Raw genomic sequence first — 15,842 nt, forward strand, 5'->3', positions numbered from 1 at the left:
AGGAATCTTGCTGCCATTCTTCAAGCTCTTGAGAATGGAGATTCTGATCTTCCTGCTCCTGAGTATGAAGAAGATGCTTATATGGGAGAAGCTGATGCTGAAGATCATCCTGCTGAGACTATTCCTGTTGAGGAAAATCATGATGATGATCTAACAATGGAAGCTGCTGTTGAGATTTCTGTCCCTCTGAACAGAAGTTGTGAAGCTTCTTCTGGTGAACCCTCTCTTCTGGTGAAGACTCTAGAGGTTATTCAGAAGAACCAAGCTGAGCTAGCTTCTCGTATGGACAAGCAAGAAGACACCAATGCTGAGTTCCGCTCTTTCATGGAGAGGCAGACTGAGAGCAATGCTGGGATTCATGACATGCTGGCCAAGATTATGTCTAAGCTAGGGTCGTCTTAGTCTTTGTGTCTTAGTTGTTTCTTTGTTTCTTGCATCTGTCTTCTATGCATCTTCCTTGTACCTTCTGATAATTCTCTTTTGCTATCAATGAAAATTATCTTCTTTTCTCTCATATTGTTTTGTTTTTCATCTGAATCTTTTGTGTTTTTGATGTTATGACAAAAACGGGGAGAAAATGTGATAAATGATCTGATTTATATTATCAGTTGCTGGGAGAAAGTCTCCACATTTCTAACAAGAATTTGCAAGTTCTGTGTCTTTAAGTGTTTTTGCAGGATTGAAGACAATCTTAAAAGCTCAACATGAGAAGCAAAAACATGGGAAAAGCAATTCTGTATGCAAACAAGCTCATGGAAATTGAAGCAAGCTGAGAGCTATGAAGCTTCAAGATCAGAAGCAAGAAGAAAGAATGTTATGATATTCTGATGATAGAATATGCTCTAACTCATTCTTATCCTTAAATGTTCTGATGCATGTTTTAGTTCTAAATATGCTCTGAAACATTATTGTTTCTGGCTCTGATACGCATTATATGTTCTGATACATGTATTATGTTCTGATTCATTCATGCTCTGACTTTTGTCGTGTAGTTTGTTTTGTAACATTTCAGGATGTAGAGATGCTCTGATGATGCTCTGGTACATTCAACAATGTTCTGATACAATCTAGCATGCAATGATTCAAGAAGAAATTCAAGCTCTGAAGCTGTCCTATGGAAGCAAGAATCAGAAGCTATGAATGTTCTGAAGATCTAAGCATATGTGATCGTCTCAACTGAAATGGAAAATACTCAGGGAAGTCCTTTATTTATAAATTTCTTCCAGTATTTATTTCAGGGGGAGATTATTTATCTCAGGGGGAGATTGTTAATCTCAGGGGGAGACATATTCACACACTATGTTTATATGCTTATGCTATAACTGTGTAATTGTCTTTAGCCGTCTGATATTCTGATTGCAAATTCATATCATTTACATATGTTTTTGTCATCATCAAAAAGGGGGAGATTGTAAGAACAAGATTTGTTCTGATCAATATTCTTAGTTTTGATGATAACAATGTATATGAATTTTGTATGACATAATGTGGTACTCTAATACTATGCAATTTCCATTTCAGGAATTATATAAAGAGTATGCACAAAATCAGCGCAAGAAGCACTGACTCCGAAGGTTCAGCATGCAACATCAGAACATGGTCTGGCAAGACATCAGAAGATGGTCAAGCAAAAGCAGAACATGGTCTATGAAAGCATCAGAAGGACTTGAGATCAGAAGCAGAAGCACTGAAGTTCTCATGGTATCACGCTAAGAAGCACTTCAAGGTCAGAAGACAAGAAGATGCTCTGCACCAAGCTATTTGACTATGATGATATTCAAACGTTGTTTATGTAACACCCCGAATTTAATTAAATTGGTTAATTAAATTATTGAAGGATTTAAATATTTGATTTAGTCGAAATTGGATCGTCGGTGTTATTTAAGGGCGTATTTGGAATTATATAAATCGAAGTCGGATAGTCAGAAAATAATATTAAGAATAATATTATTTATAAGTCGGAATTATTATATTGAAGAAATTATTATAAGTGATATAATTGATTATTTGAGATATATCTCTTATTGGGCCTAAATTGATTTTTGGAGGATACTAAATAAAGAGAGGATTTAAACACTAAGCCCAATTGGTTTTATATTAGGGTTTTAGAGATGGAAAAGGGTAGTTGTCATTTTGGGAGGAATCAAGAATAGAGGAGAAAGAGGCAAGCAATGAAGAAGAAGAAGGAACTTAGAAATTTTCATCCATGGTGCCAAATTGAAGATGCAATTAGAGACCCATTGAGTGCTTCCATTGAATAAGGTAAGGGTGGGGTTCTCTTCCTATAATTGAGTTTATGAAATCTTGTATGTGGGGAAATTGGATGTGTAGATTTATTATGTTTGTTTGTGGTAATTATTGCTGGAAATTAGGGATTTAGGTTTTGTGATCGTTGTGTTAAATTGTTCTAAAAACTTGAAATTCTGTATCTGTTGCTGTTGTTACCGTTTGCTGCTGTTGTGTTAGCTTAGAACCACGATGAGTGTCAATACAAATTGACGGCACCTTCCATGATGTGCCTCTTAAGTGTGGTTTTGGTTTTCTGTTAATAATAACATCCCATATAAATTTAGAGAATAAAGGACTCCAAATTGACGGGACTTACGAATTGCTGGTTGGCACCCATTGTGGTGATTTTGTTTTCATTTCATACTGTATTAATTTGTTTTCATTTCACACTGCTTCGTTGAAGAACATATATATAATAGTAAATATAAGGTTACAGTAAGATGTACATATATGATAGTATATATGCAACAATTTATAAAATGAGGTTTATGATTAGAAACACTTATAGAATTATTAAAATGCAAAACAGTCCCGTATAATCGAAATAGCCGAATTAAGCGGTATAATTAGTTGTCCGGAATTTGATGAAAATTTATGTGGTAGCTAAGTTTAATTAGTAGATTAACGCGGTGGTGTTATTTTGTTGAAATTGTGATATTTTACTAATCGACTGAAATTGTGTTTAATTTAAATATTCTTTATAAATAAATTATAATAATTTAATAGAGTTGTTAGAGTTGTCAATAGAGTTGTTAGAGTCGATAATAAGTTGTCAGAGTTGTTTTGAATTATTAAGAGTCATATTTTTATTTGTTTTGAGTAATTCTGACATGTTTAGAGTTGTCAGTGTATAAAGTCGGTGTTTGTTTTTTTTCATTGGAACTTTAACAATTCATATCTTTTGAACCGTAACTACGTTTGAGTCTCCGTTCGAAGCGTTAGAAAGCTAGCACGATATTCTTTTCAATAAAAAAATGGTCTTGAACAATAGAATGCTAGAAATTGGAAATAGAGTAGAAATAGAAGTTAATTAAATTAATATAGTGTGATTATTAATTGGTTAATTAAATTAATAGTTGAATTAATTTTATTAAGACTATTTATTTGGAATATACTTAGACTTGGATAAATTATTCGGTTATCGGTAAATTATGGTATTTTGGGAATTTGTCCGTAATTGTGTTTTGGCTTGAATATGTTTTTGTCGAGAATAAATATATGTATATGCCATGATGTTGTGCTAATATTGATTCTCTATGAGTAGTTGGATAGCATTAATTTTAATGATTAATTTCTTGATTTTAAATGTGTATGTTCATATATAATTGGCAAAATGAGAATTAACATGAGATAGTATGGTTACTAGTGTTAATTGAATTTTGTGAATCGTAATTGATTAATTGACCTTTTATATGTGAATGATATGTATGTGTTGTGAATGTTGTGTACAATTGGTGGATAATTCATCGAGTTGAATTATTGTGATATGCTAAATATTAAGATGGTAGAGATGATCTTAATTGCATATGTTTGATTAATATTGTACATACATTCATATCATGGATGCCTTGAAACAAAGGTGGTTTGCTTTGAAACATAAGCGTGGCTTGGATTCTAGAGTGAATCGGAAAGCGGTAAACTATATGTTTACATTTGGTGGCTTTGGTCTTGTCCGGATCTGAAGCGTGGCTAGATTCTATATGAATCGGAAGCGGTGGAACTTTGGGTCCATATTGGGTACCACATGCATAGAGTCACATGTCTTGCATTGAGTCACATTGAGGTTAAGTGATGTTTGAATATATGCATTTATGTGATTGTCATGTGTACATGAGATGTGATAATTGAAATTGGTGATGTTTTGATATATAATTGGTTAAACGTGTGAATATGTGATAATGGTGGATTGTGTATATATTTGGGATAATAGTATTGAATCTTTGAGTATTATACTATTGAATTTTGTGCTTACTTGAATATGTGAAATTTATTAGATGATACTATTTACATGATTATGACTTGTTGTGTGATGAAAAATATGTGAGATTAATGAACTGTGGAAGTATAATGTGTATGATAACTGTTGATACTTGCGATGTAATGATTTTATATGCCTAAATCCTAATATACAATTTATCATGCGCCCACTTATATGATTTGATATCTCACCCCTTTCTCTTGTTTCGCCGTTGCCTTTATATTGGTAACGTGCAGGTATTCATGTATGAAGATTTAGTTGCCGTTACTCGAGTCGGTTGTCGCTCTGATACGTAGCACTCTGGGGGGAACGATTTATGTCATTCATGATGTTGTTGTTTAATTGTGTTATCTTGGTTGAACAAAATGATAAGTTAACTGAAGATATTTTATTGAATACTTGTTTAAGTGATTCCGCTGTGTTTTAATAAAATAAGTTATTCTGTTTCAAAGGTGCTATGTATCCGCTTTATGCGACGAGGTGATTTGTTTTGTTTTGATTATGTGACGCCTCATTTGTTTATTGAGAAATTTTGAAAAACTCTGATTTATATATATTTGTCGGGTAGAAATGGGGTGTTACAGTTTACACAAACATCAGATCAGAAGCAAGTACAAGATGGCAGGCTACGCTGACTGACAAAAGGAACGTTAGTAGCTATTAAAGGCAACGTCAGTAGACACAGCGAAAGCAAGGCTCGAGGTAGTTGACAAAAGAGTGAAACATTAAATGCAATGCTGTACGGATCACGCAAAGCATTAAATGCTCCCAACGGTCATCTTCTCAAATGCCTATAAATAGAAGTTCTGATGAGAAGCTGAAAAACAACACTTGCGCAAATATACAGAAACACTGTCAAATTCAAAAAGCTCTCAAACTTCATCTTCAACCTCACTACATTGCTGTTGTAATTTATTAGTGAGATTAAGCTTAAACTTAAGAGAAAATCACAGTTGTGATAATAGCTTTATAAGAAGCATTGTAACTCTTAAACGAATTTGTTTACATTAAGTTGTAAGAACTAGAGTGATCAGGTTGTTGATCAGAATACTCTAGAAAGTCTTAGAGGGTATCTAAGCAGTTTGTTCCTAGAGTGATCAGGTTGTGATCAGTATACTCTAGAAGACTTAGAAGTTGTCTAAGTGGAAAACCATTGTAATCTTGTGTGATTAGTGGATTAAATCCTCAGGTGAGGTAAATCACTCCAAGGGGGTGGACTGGAGTAGTTTAATGAACAACGAACCAGGATAAAAATCATTGTGCAAATTGTTTTTATCTTACAAGTTGTAAAGCTACACTTATTCAAACCCCCTCTTTCTAAGTGTTTTTTCTATCCTTCAATTGGTATCAGAGCGCTGGTTCTAAGGTGCAAGCACTTAACCGTGTTTAGAAAAGTTTCAGGAAGAGAAAAACGCTTAAGTCAAGATGGCTGGTGAAGATCCAACAAATACATCTACATCTAGCTCTGCTGAGTAATACAATGGAAATGGTAACAATGGTTATACTAGACCACCAGTATTTGATGGTGAAAACTTTGAATACTGGAAAGATAAACTTGAAAGTTACTTCCTTGGTCTAGATGGTGACTTATGGGATCTGCTGATGGATGGTTACAAACATCCAGTGAAAGCTACTAGTGTAAAGCTTACAAGACAAGAAATGAATGATCAAAAGAAGCAATTCAAAAATCATCATAAGTGTAGGACTGTCTTGCTGAATGCTATCTCTCATGCTGAATATGAGAAGATATCTAACAGGGAAACTGCCTATGATATATATGAGTCGTTGAAAATGACCCATGAAGGAAATGCCCAAGTCAAGGAGACTAAAGCTCTTGCCTTGATCCAGAAATATGAAGCCTTCAAGATGGAGGATGATGAAAATATTGAGAAGATGTTCTCAAGATTTCAAACGCTAACTGCTGGATTGAGAGTTCTTGACAAGGGATACACAAGGGCTGATCATGTCAAGAAGATCATCAGAAGCTTGCCAAGAAGATGGGGTCCTATGGTGACTGCTTTCAAAATTGCCAAGAAGATGGGGTCCTATGGTGACTGCTTTCAATGATCTTCTTTTTGTTTTTCGTTTCTTAAAAAAATTTCAAACTTCTTGATAAGATCATTATCTTTATCATTAGTGGACTCATCCTCTTGATTACTATCATGATGTTCGACTCTCGTATTTTACGAAATATCTTTTGAATCTTTTACTTGAATTTCATGCTTCTCCAATCTTCCAAGCTCTATTTCATGCTCTTGGAGTTTTCCGAACAATGTTGCGGAAGTCATAGTTGATAAACTTTTATTTTCGGATATCATCGTTACTTCAGGTTTCCATTCTATGGATAAAGATCTAAGTACTTTTAAATTTAATTCATCGTTATTAAATTTCTTACCGAGCGCTATCAAGTGATTTGTCAAATGAACAAATCTTTTTTGCAAGTCGAGGATAGATTCGTGGGGCTGCATTCTGAATAACTCGTACTCTTGACTTAAAGTGTTCAACCGAGATCTTTTAACTTCAGCGGTTCTTTCATGAATTTCCACCAATGTATCTCATATTTACTTTGTTGTTGTGCATGTTGAAATGTGAAAGAATTCATCTATGCTTACAGTACCTTGAAGAAGATTTATCGCTTTCTTGTCATAAAGGACTTTTTTCTCATCTTCTTCATCTCGTGAACCTTCGGTCTTCGGGGTACCAACACCACTAACAACACTTGTTGGAATGAAAGAACCATTTACAACTGCTTTCCATACTTCTTTTCCTTGAGATTCTAAATGCGCCTTCATGCGTATTTTCCAAAAGTCAAAGTATTCACCACAAAACAATGGAGGTTTGTTATTGCTGCCACCATCTTTGAACACCAGATTTATATTTGCGAAAGAGATTCTATATCTTTAGGAACATGTTACCTATAACCTTCTCTGATGCCAATTGTAAGTATTGAGTGCGTCTAAGAGGGGGGTGAATTAGGAACTTTGAAATTTTCTAGCTTTTATGAATATTGGTGCTTTCTTTTTTGGCTATGTTAGGCAATGAAATGAAAGCGATAAAGTGCGAAAAGTAAAGAACACAATAATGTATCCTGGTTCCCCTCACAATCCAAGAGTAATCCAGTCCCCTTATAACATGTAAGAGATTTTAACATAGTTAGATCTTTAATGGCAAGACATTCTTAGTCTTCCTATGTAAGACTCTAACACAATCAACAAGAACAATTCTCTTGTGATTCAACCAAGTTGAAATAAGAACAATCCTCTCCGATTCAACTCTCTTGCTTCCAACAATCCTGGATAGTAAGGTATCTACATCAATTAAGTAGAAAAATAAAACAATCATTTCTTTTCCACTCTCTTGTTTACAACAATCTTGGACAACAAGGTACACGCATAATTTCTGATCGAGATGGATGCTATGATTTTGAGATCGAACAAAATTTATTATGAAGATGTTGTAACGTCCACCTGAATATTGAAATGTAATGTTTAATCTATGCTAACAGCACCTATGTAATGCTTTTTTAAATATTATCAATGAAATTTTTATTTTGTTAACCTACACCTTTCTGTTTTTTCTGCTTTTCTCCTTCAATATAATACAGAAATGCAACTTTGTATTGTTTACAGAGATGCATTTTCGGATGCAACACAACTACAAACCTGGTACATGTTTCAGTTTCAATTTTAGTTGTATGCTTTTGGGTGTATCAGGAGATGCATCTCAAGAATTTGGGGGCATTATTATATTTTCACGTGGTGTGCGAGTAATGCATAGGGTGCATTAAAATGTTCTCTAAAATATTTACTACTAATAGTTATCGATAGTTCAAAATAGTTCTACTTAAAGTGCAAAATTTCGATCGTATTCGATTGAAATGCACTAATCTTATAGTCTTGAAGGGTATCGTTCTCAAGAATCTGACCAACATATCATTTGGTGGTGGGAGGGTGTAGTTAAAAGTTTAATATAAAATATAAATCATTTTATCTTAGTATCCAAAAATAAATAAAATAAACACTCCATCTTCCTAAATTTTCCTAAATTGATAAACTTATTTTGCTTTATTGATCCATTCTGGCTCTGAATTGTGTAATTTATGACCAGTTTGTTTTGCTTTTTAAAAAAATAATTTTTATAGTGTAACATAATTTTGTATAAAAAAACTTACAAAGAAATTTTTCTTAAAAGTTTCAAATGAAAATTTGGTTTGAATAGTTATATTTAAAATGTTATTAAGATATCTTACCATTTTATTGAAACATTTTTTGGATATCAAATTTTTATAAAATTACTTAATTTTGATGCTATTTCAAATAGCCTTTCATAAAAATTATTTATGAGATACAACTTTTTGAAAAAATTGGAATTTCGATTATGTTTATGTTATAAGATATCAAAATTAGTTTTTCAATTTAGAAAAAAATATATATAAAAAACTAGTAATATTTTGAAAAATAGTTTTATAAAATCCATTTTTTTAAAAATACAAAGAAAAAACCCATTTTTTAAAAACAAATAGGCCCTTACTAGCATGAAAGTCATTGTGTGATTTTCTACAGGGCCGGCGATAAGCAGGTGCAACAAGATCAGTTGCACAGGGCCCCAGATTTTAATGGGCCTCAGAATTTTAGTCTTATTAATTTGCATAATATATAATAAATGATCCAATTAAACTATACATGTCCATTTGTACTTTTCGATTGGATAGAACGAAAGTCATAAAGAGAAATCAATTTTTTTTTTAAATTAATTATTATGACAATGAATGAAGTGTCGTCTGGGTAGAAAAGAAAACTTTTTTTTGTACAGGTGTCTATCAATTCTTGTTTTAAATATATTGCTACATAATTTTAGTCATGTTTTATTTAGAATAGCTAAAAAATAGTATATGATTTGGATTTATTACAGCTTTTTTATTATTATTATTTTTATTTACTGTTATTATTATTGTTTTTTTTTTGACAGACTGTTATTATTATTGTTGATGTTTGATTTAGTCTTCAAACAATTATTTTTTAAAATATTTGTATGATGTTATATAGGTATCAAATTTATAAATTTAAATATATAGAGAAAAAGATGAAAGAAGCCTATCAAATAAACCTATTATTTTATTTAAAAAATATGGTTTATTTGTTAGTTTATAAATAAATAAATAAATAATATCAAATCTATAAATTGCAGGTAATCTTGTTAGGCTTTAATAATAGTATTAAAGCTATAAATTTTCAATCGCTAATAATAATGTATTAGCATGAGTCAAGAAATAATACTGTTAAATTAAAAAATTACAATCCCGTTAAAAATAAAAATTTATTAAATTTTATTTAGTTGAATGTTAAATTCTTTTTTTAAATAATGTTATAAAAAATAATACATTAAAAGAAATAGATTCATGAAATGTCAAAATAATTATAATAAAATCTATTTTAAATTAATATATAATTATATTATGATTATGATATATAATTTTAATTATTATAAATTATATATATATATATATATATATATATATATATATATATATATATATATATATATATATATATATATATATATATATATATATATATATTTAATTAATTTTTTAAAATTAGAACAGGGTCTTCAAATTCATTGGGCCGACCCTGATTTTCTAGTAAGAAAGTCATTATACCATCCCTCACAATTGCTATTATTTCCTTGATTATGACGTTAGTTGAACCGTCATCAATGACATTTGTGGCGTTACTACTTAAGATTTGTGACGTTATTACTTCAGAGCCTTGGTTTTGTGGTGAATGGTGTGATGATAACAATGGTGGGGTGAATTAAGGTCGTTGGAAATTTTTTATTGTAACTCTATGGTAGATTCCATTGTTCTCGTATATATGAGTAAAAAAGTAAATCCTTACCCTAAAAGCTTGCTTTTATAATGCCTCTTTTAGGGTTTTGTGAGTTTTTATACCCTCAAACCATTGAACACAAATATTATTGCAAAATAGTGTAATTCAAGTTAGTGTAACTCATTATAGCAGGAGTGTAATCAGTTACCACCCCTTCAACAACAGTCAGAATCAAACAAAAGCATCCTGCAATTGATTTCAAGTTTAATGTAACCGGTTACCACCCTTTAATTTTCTATATTTTAAAGTCAGTAGCTTCCTGTAATCGATTGCAAGATTGGTGTAATCAGTTTTTCTCTTTTTGTTGGTTCGCTACACTAACGTGTATTTTTCTATAAATATCCATGCTGATTCATTAATGAAATAATAACCATATTTCACCCTAATTATCTATAATTCTTCCATTCTCTTTATCTCTCAATTAGTAATCATTTGATCTTGAGACTGGGTTGTCCCCCAATATTTAGCATCATGAGCCGAATTCTTTGATTCAATTATTAATTTCCATCTCCAATGAATGTATCCCTGCAAATATCCCAATTTTTGATATGAAGTAGGGATGGCAAGCAGACCCAAACCCGCGGGGCCCACCCGCACCCGAACCCGAGTCAACGGCTGAAAACCCGAATTGACTGGGTTTGGGTTCGGGTGCCACCCGATATTTCGGGTTCAGGTTTGGGTAGTGTGAAACCCGCACCCGAAACCCGAAAATCACACCCGTTTTATATATATATATATATATATATATATATATATATATATATATATATATATATATATATATATATATATATATATATATATATATATATATAAATAATTTATATATATATAAATTATTTATATATATATATATATTTATATATATATATATATATATATATATATATATAAATAATTTATATATATATATAAATTATTTATATATATATATAAATTATTTATATATATATATATATATATATATATATATATATATATATATATATATATATATATATATGTGTGTGTGTGTGTATATAGTATATTGTGGAAAGTTGTAAGAAAAATGTATTTTGTGTATTTTGTTACGGGTTCGGGTTTGGGTGAAAAAACCCGAAACCCAGCGGGTGTGGGCGTGGGTGTTGTTTTTCCACCCGAACAGTATTTGGGTTTGGGTTTGGGTTTGGGTGCCAATTTCGGGTGCGGGTTTGGGTAGTGTGAAACCCGCACCCGACCCGACTCGTTGCCATCCCTAATATGAAGAATTATAAAAAGTGGTGCAAATAGATGAAGGTGTTGTTTGGTTATAAGATGTTCTTGAAGTGATCAAGAATGATGTTAATCCTCTTGTAGAAGGAGAAATAAATGCACAAAGAAATTCACACAAGGAAGTGAAGACGAAAAATTCAAAGCTTTGTATCTCATTCATCAATGTGTTGATGCTAATAATTTTGAGAAGGTTGTGACTACACATCCTCAAAGCAAGTTTGAGAAATTCTGGAGAAAAGTTATACAGGAGATGATAAGGCAAAGACGATGGGTTTACAAACTCACAAAAGGCGGTTGAAGTTAATTTAAATGGAGGAGAAGGAAATTATTAGTGAATTTACTACAAGAATCACAAGATTGATGAATCAAGTGAAAGCTTGCAGAGAGAATCATCGAGAAGCGTGTGGTTGGTAAAATCTTGAGATCGTTAACATCAAGATTCGATAACGCAATGGTTACTATTGAATAATTTAAGGATATTTCAACCATGAGCAAAGAAGAGTTGCAAAGTTCTCTTGAAGCTCATGAGTAGAGAATGGAGGAGAGGAATGTTGAGAAAGCAAAGGATGGAGTTGGAGTTGGAAAGGAGAAGAAGGTGAAAGGAAAGTGGTCCATCAGTAGAGGTAGAGGAAACTACCACAACAATGATGAGAAAGTTCCCACAATTCAACGTTCTAAAAGGGTGAAAGTAGCTGCAACATAGGTAGTGGATCAAATAAAGTGTAATATTTTAAGCATTGGTCAGTTTCTTGAAAGGAATTAAAAGATTCACATGGAAAATAAAGTCTTGAAAGTTATGGATGCAAATGAGAGTTTAATACCAAAGGCCTCTAAGGCTCAAAACAAAAATTTCAAAGTTGAAATGAAAGTGATGAAGCATAGGTTCCTTGCAACAACTTCTAATACGGAAGAATGGATATGACACTATAGGCGTGGACATTTTAGTTTCAAGGACCTCAATGCTATACCGAAAAATATCATTCTTACACGAATTTCATTGATATACATGCCAACTGAAGTATGTGAAGAGTGTGTGCAGGCCAAGGAACACCAATACATATTTAGCAAAGATGCAGGATGCAAAACTAAATGTCATCTCGAGTTGGTGTATTCAAACGTTTGTGGACTGATGCAAGTTTACTCAATTAGAAGCAATAGGTACTTTGTTACTTTCATTGATAATTTTAGTAGAAAGACAAAGTGATCACAAAATCAAAAATCTAAAAATATATGGTGGAGGTGAATATGTTTCAAATGATTTTGGTAAATTTTGTGATCAAGGGGGGCATTGTACATAAGGTAGTGTCACCCTATACGCCTTAACAAAATGGAGTCGCCAAGGGGAAGAATCAATGAGTTGGGAACATGGTGAGAAGCATGTTGAAAGAAAATAACTTGTCAAAATAATTACGTAGAGAAGGGGTGTCCACTACTGCATATTTGTTGAATAGGTGTCCAACAAAGAAGCTGAAAAATATTACACCCAGAGAATATTGGTCTGTATTCAAGTCAAGTATGAGTCACTTGAAGGTATTTGGTTCAATCACGTATAAACATGTTCTAGATCATCTTTCAAAGAAGCTAGATGACAAGGGAGAGCCACTGGGACTTGTTGGGTATCACTCTACGGGTGGCTACAAACTTTTATGATGGAGTCAGCAAAAGATTTTAGTATGGATGTGATTTTTGATGAATTGAGTGACTTGAAACAAGCTGAATCTAATTACAACAGTGTTGAAAGTGTTTCTGCAATGTTTGAAAATGCAGCCGATGAAGTTCAAGTTAAAGAAAATTTGAGAATATCAACAAGGCAAAGAGGCATGCCTGTAAGACTACAAGGTTGTGAGTTGTTCCTAGATAATGAAGTAAACAAAAATGATAATCTCGTCCATTTTGCGCTCATGGTTGAATCTGAACCGGTGAAAATGGAGGAGGCCTTGAGTGATCCAAATTGGATATGTGCAATGAGGAAGGAAATGGAGTCAATTGAAAAAAATAAGACACGAGAACTAGTTGACGATGGGTGTACAAAGTAAAGGAAAATCTCAAAGGTGAAATAATCAGGCATAAGGCTCGATTAGTTGCAAAGATATTTTTGCAAAGAGAAGACATGAACTTTGAAGAAGTGTGTGCACCAGCGACTACGATTGAAACCATTAGGCTAGTTGTTGGTATTGCAAATAACAACAATTAGTCCATCTACCAAATGGATGCCAAATATGTATTTTTGAATGGTCCTTTAGAAGAGGAACTGTATGTGACACAATCACTTGGTTTTATTATGAAAAATAAGGAATCCAAGCTCCATAGTTTGAAGAAGGCGTTTTCAGGGATGAAGCAAGCACCAAGAGCTTAGAACAAAAGAATTGATGGATTTATAAAGGAGATATGATTTGATAAATGCGTATCCGAACATGGTATGTATGTGCAAAATTATACAAGCAAAGGAGTGATCATCCTATGTCTCTATGTTGATTATTTACTGATTACGGGCAATAATGAATGTAACACTACTGAATTCAAGGATAATTTAATATAGGAGTTTGAAATGATCGACCTTGGTCTCATGACATATTTTCTTGGCATTGAGTTTCATAAGTCGAAAAAGGGACTACTCATGCATCAAAGGAAGTATGCTCTTGAGATATTGAAGAAGTTCGAAATGGAGCATTACAATGTGAGAATTACCTCTGTAGAGCCAATATTGCAACTATTAAAGAATGAAGACGAGCAGGATATTAATCCAAGCAGTATATGAGGATGATTGGATCATTGCGGTACTTGTGCAATACGAGAACGGACTTGACATATATTGTTGGCATATTAAGCAGAGTTATGGGAAAACCAAAGGCATGACACTTGACAGCAGTTAAGAGAATTCTGATATACGTCAAATGTTTAATTGGCTGCAGAATTCTATTTCTCGCAATAGATAAAGGTAAAAGATGCAAATTTCTCGGTTATACAAACTCAAACTGGTGTGGAGATGAAGATGACATAAAATCCACTGATGGATACATTTGAAAGTATGGAGACACACCAATATGTTGGTGTTTTAAGGAGGAACTAATTATGGCGCTTTCTTCTTGCGAGGCTGAGTACATTACAGTGTCTATGTGTGTGTCAAGTTGTAGGGTTGATGAATTGGATGATGGAGTTGTGCAACAAAGAATATGATGTTGTGAATTTGATGATAAATAATGTTTCCTCTATAAATCTTGCAAATAATCTCATTGCACATGGGAGAAGCAAGCATATAGAGATGACATTTCACTACTTGAGAAAGCTTGTGAGTGAAGAAAATTGGAGTTGGGCTATTGCAAAAGTGAAGATCGAGTGACTGATTTGCTAGCAAAATGAGTAATTATTGAGGTGTTCAAAAGGTTAAATAAGCACATGAGTATGGAAGACTTAGAGGACTTGAATTAAGGAGATATGTTGTGAAAATAGTGTAATTCAAGTTAGTGTAACCGATTACAGCAGGAGTGTAACTGATTACCACCCCTTCAACAGCATTCAGAATCAAATAAAAGCATCTAGTAGCTGCTTACATGTTTTATGTAACTGGTAACCACCCTCCATTTTTCTATATTTTGAAGTCAGTAACTTCTTGTAACCAACCCGTTACAAGTTAGATGTACCTATTACAAGGTTGCAAAGTTCGTTTTCTCTTTTAATTGGTTAGCTTCATTGATGCGTATTGTTGTACAAATACCCATGTTGAATCATTAATGGAATAACAACCATATTTTTCACCCTAATTCTTTCCATCTCTCCGTTATTCATTATTTTATCTTGTGATTGGATTTTTTTCCCCAACAAATATTAACATCTACACCATATTTTAATACTTTTTTATTTTATTTTTAAGCCTTTGTTTGATAAAAATAGCAATTTAATGACAAGTTAGTTGATAGCTTATTGCTTTTGATTGATTACTAATGATTGATAACTTATAGTTGATGGCTCATGACTTATAATTGATAAGCTAATTTGAATGTTTAATAAAATTAACGGTTCGATTAGTTGATAAATTAAAATGACATAAAAGACATTTAATGCATAATTATTCTGTTTTAAATTAAAATAAATTATAAAAGATAGTAGTGAATTTTAGTTAAAATAATAAGGGCAAAAGCGAAAGAAAAAATGATAAGCAATAAACTATAAGTTAAAACGCTATTTGAAATAACGTCTGAAAAATAAACTAAGCTAGTAAAATAAGCTATAAGCTCGTGATAAAATGACCGTTACCAAATAAATCTTTTATTGACCTGTGAACTTATAAACTATAAGCTAAAAAAAAAAAAATCTTGCCAAATATAGCCTAAAATTTTTTTCTTTCCTTTAAGGCATATGCCATAAATCCTGCGTAAGGATCCCTGCATGTTTTATACATATCAATGCTCAAAAAGCATCGACCCAAACAGTAAAAA

The sequence above is a fragment of the Vicia villosa genome, unplaced genomic scaffold, assembly GCF_029867415.1.
Source record: "Vicia villosa cultivar HV-30 ecotype Madison, WI unplaced genomic scaffold, Vvil1.0 ctg.000236F_1_1_1, whole genome shotgun sequence".
In the NCBI taxonomy this organism is placed as follows: Eukaryota; Viridiplantae; Streptophyta; class Magnoliopsida; order Fabales; family Fabaceae; genus Vicia; species Vicia villosa.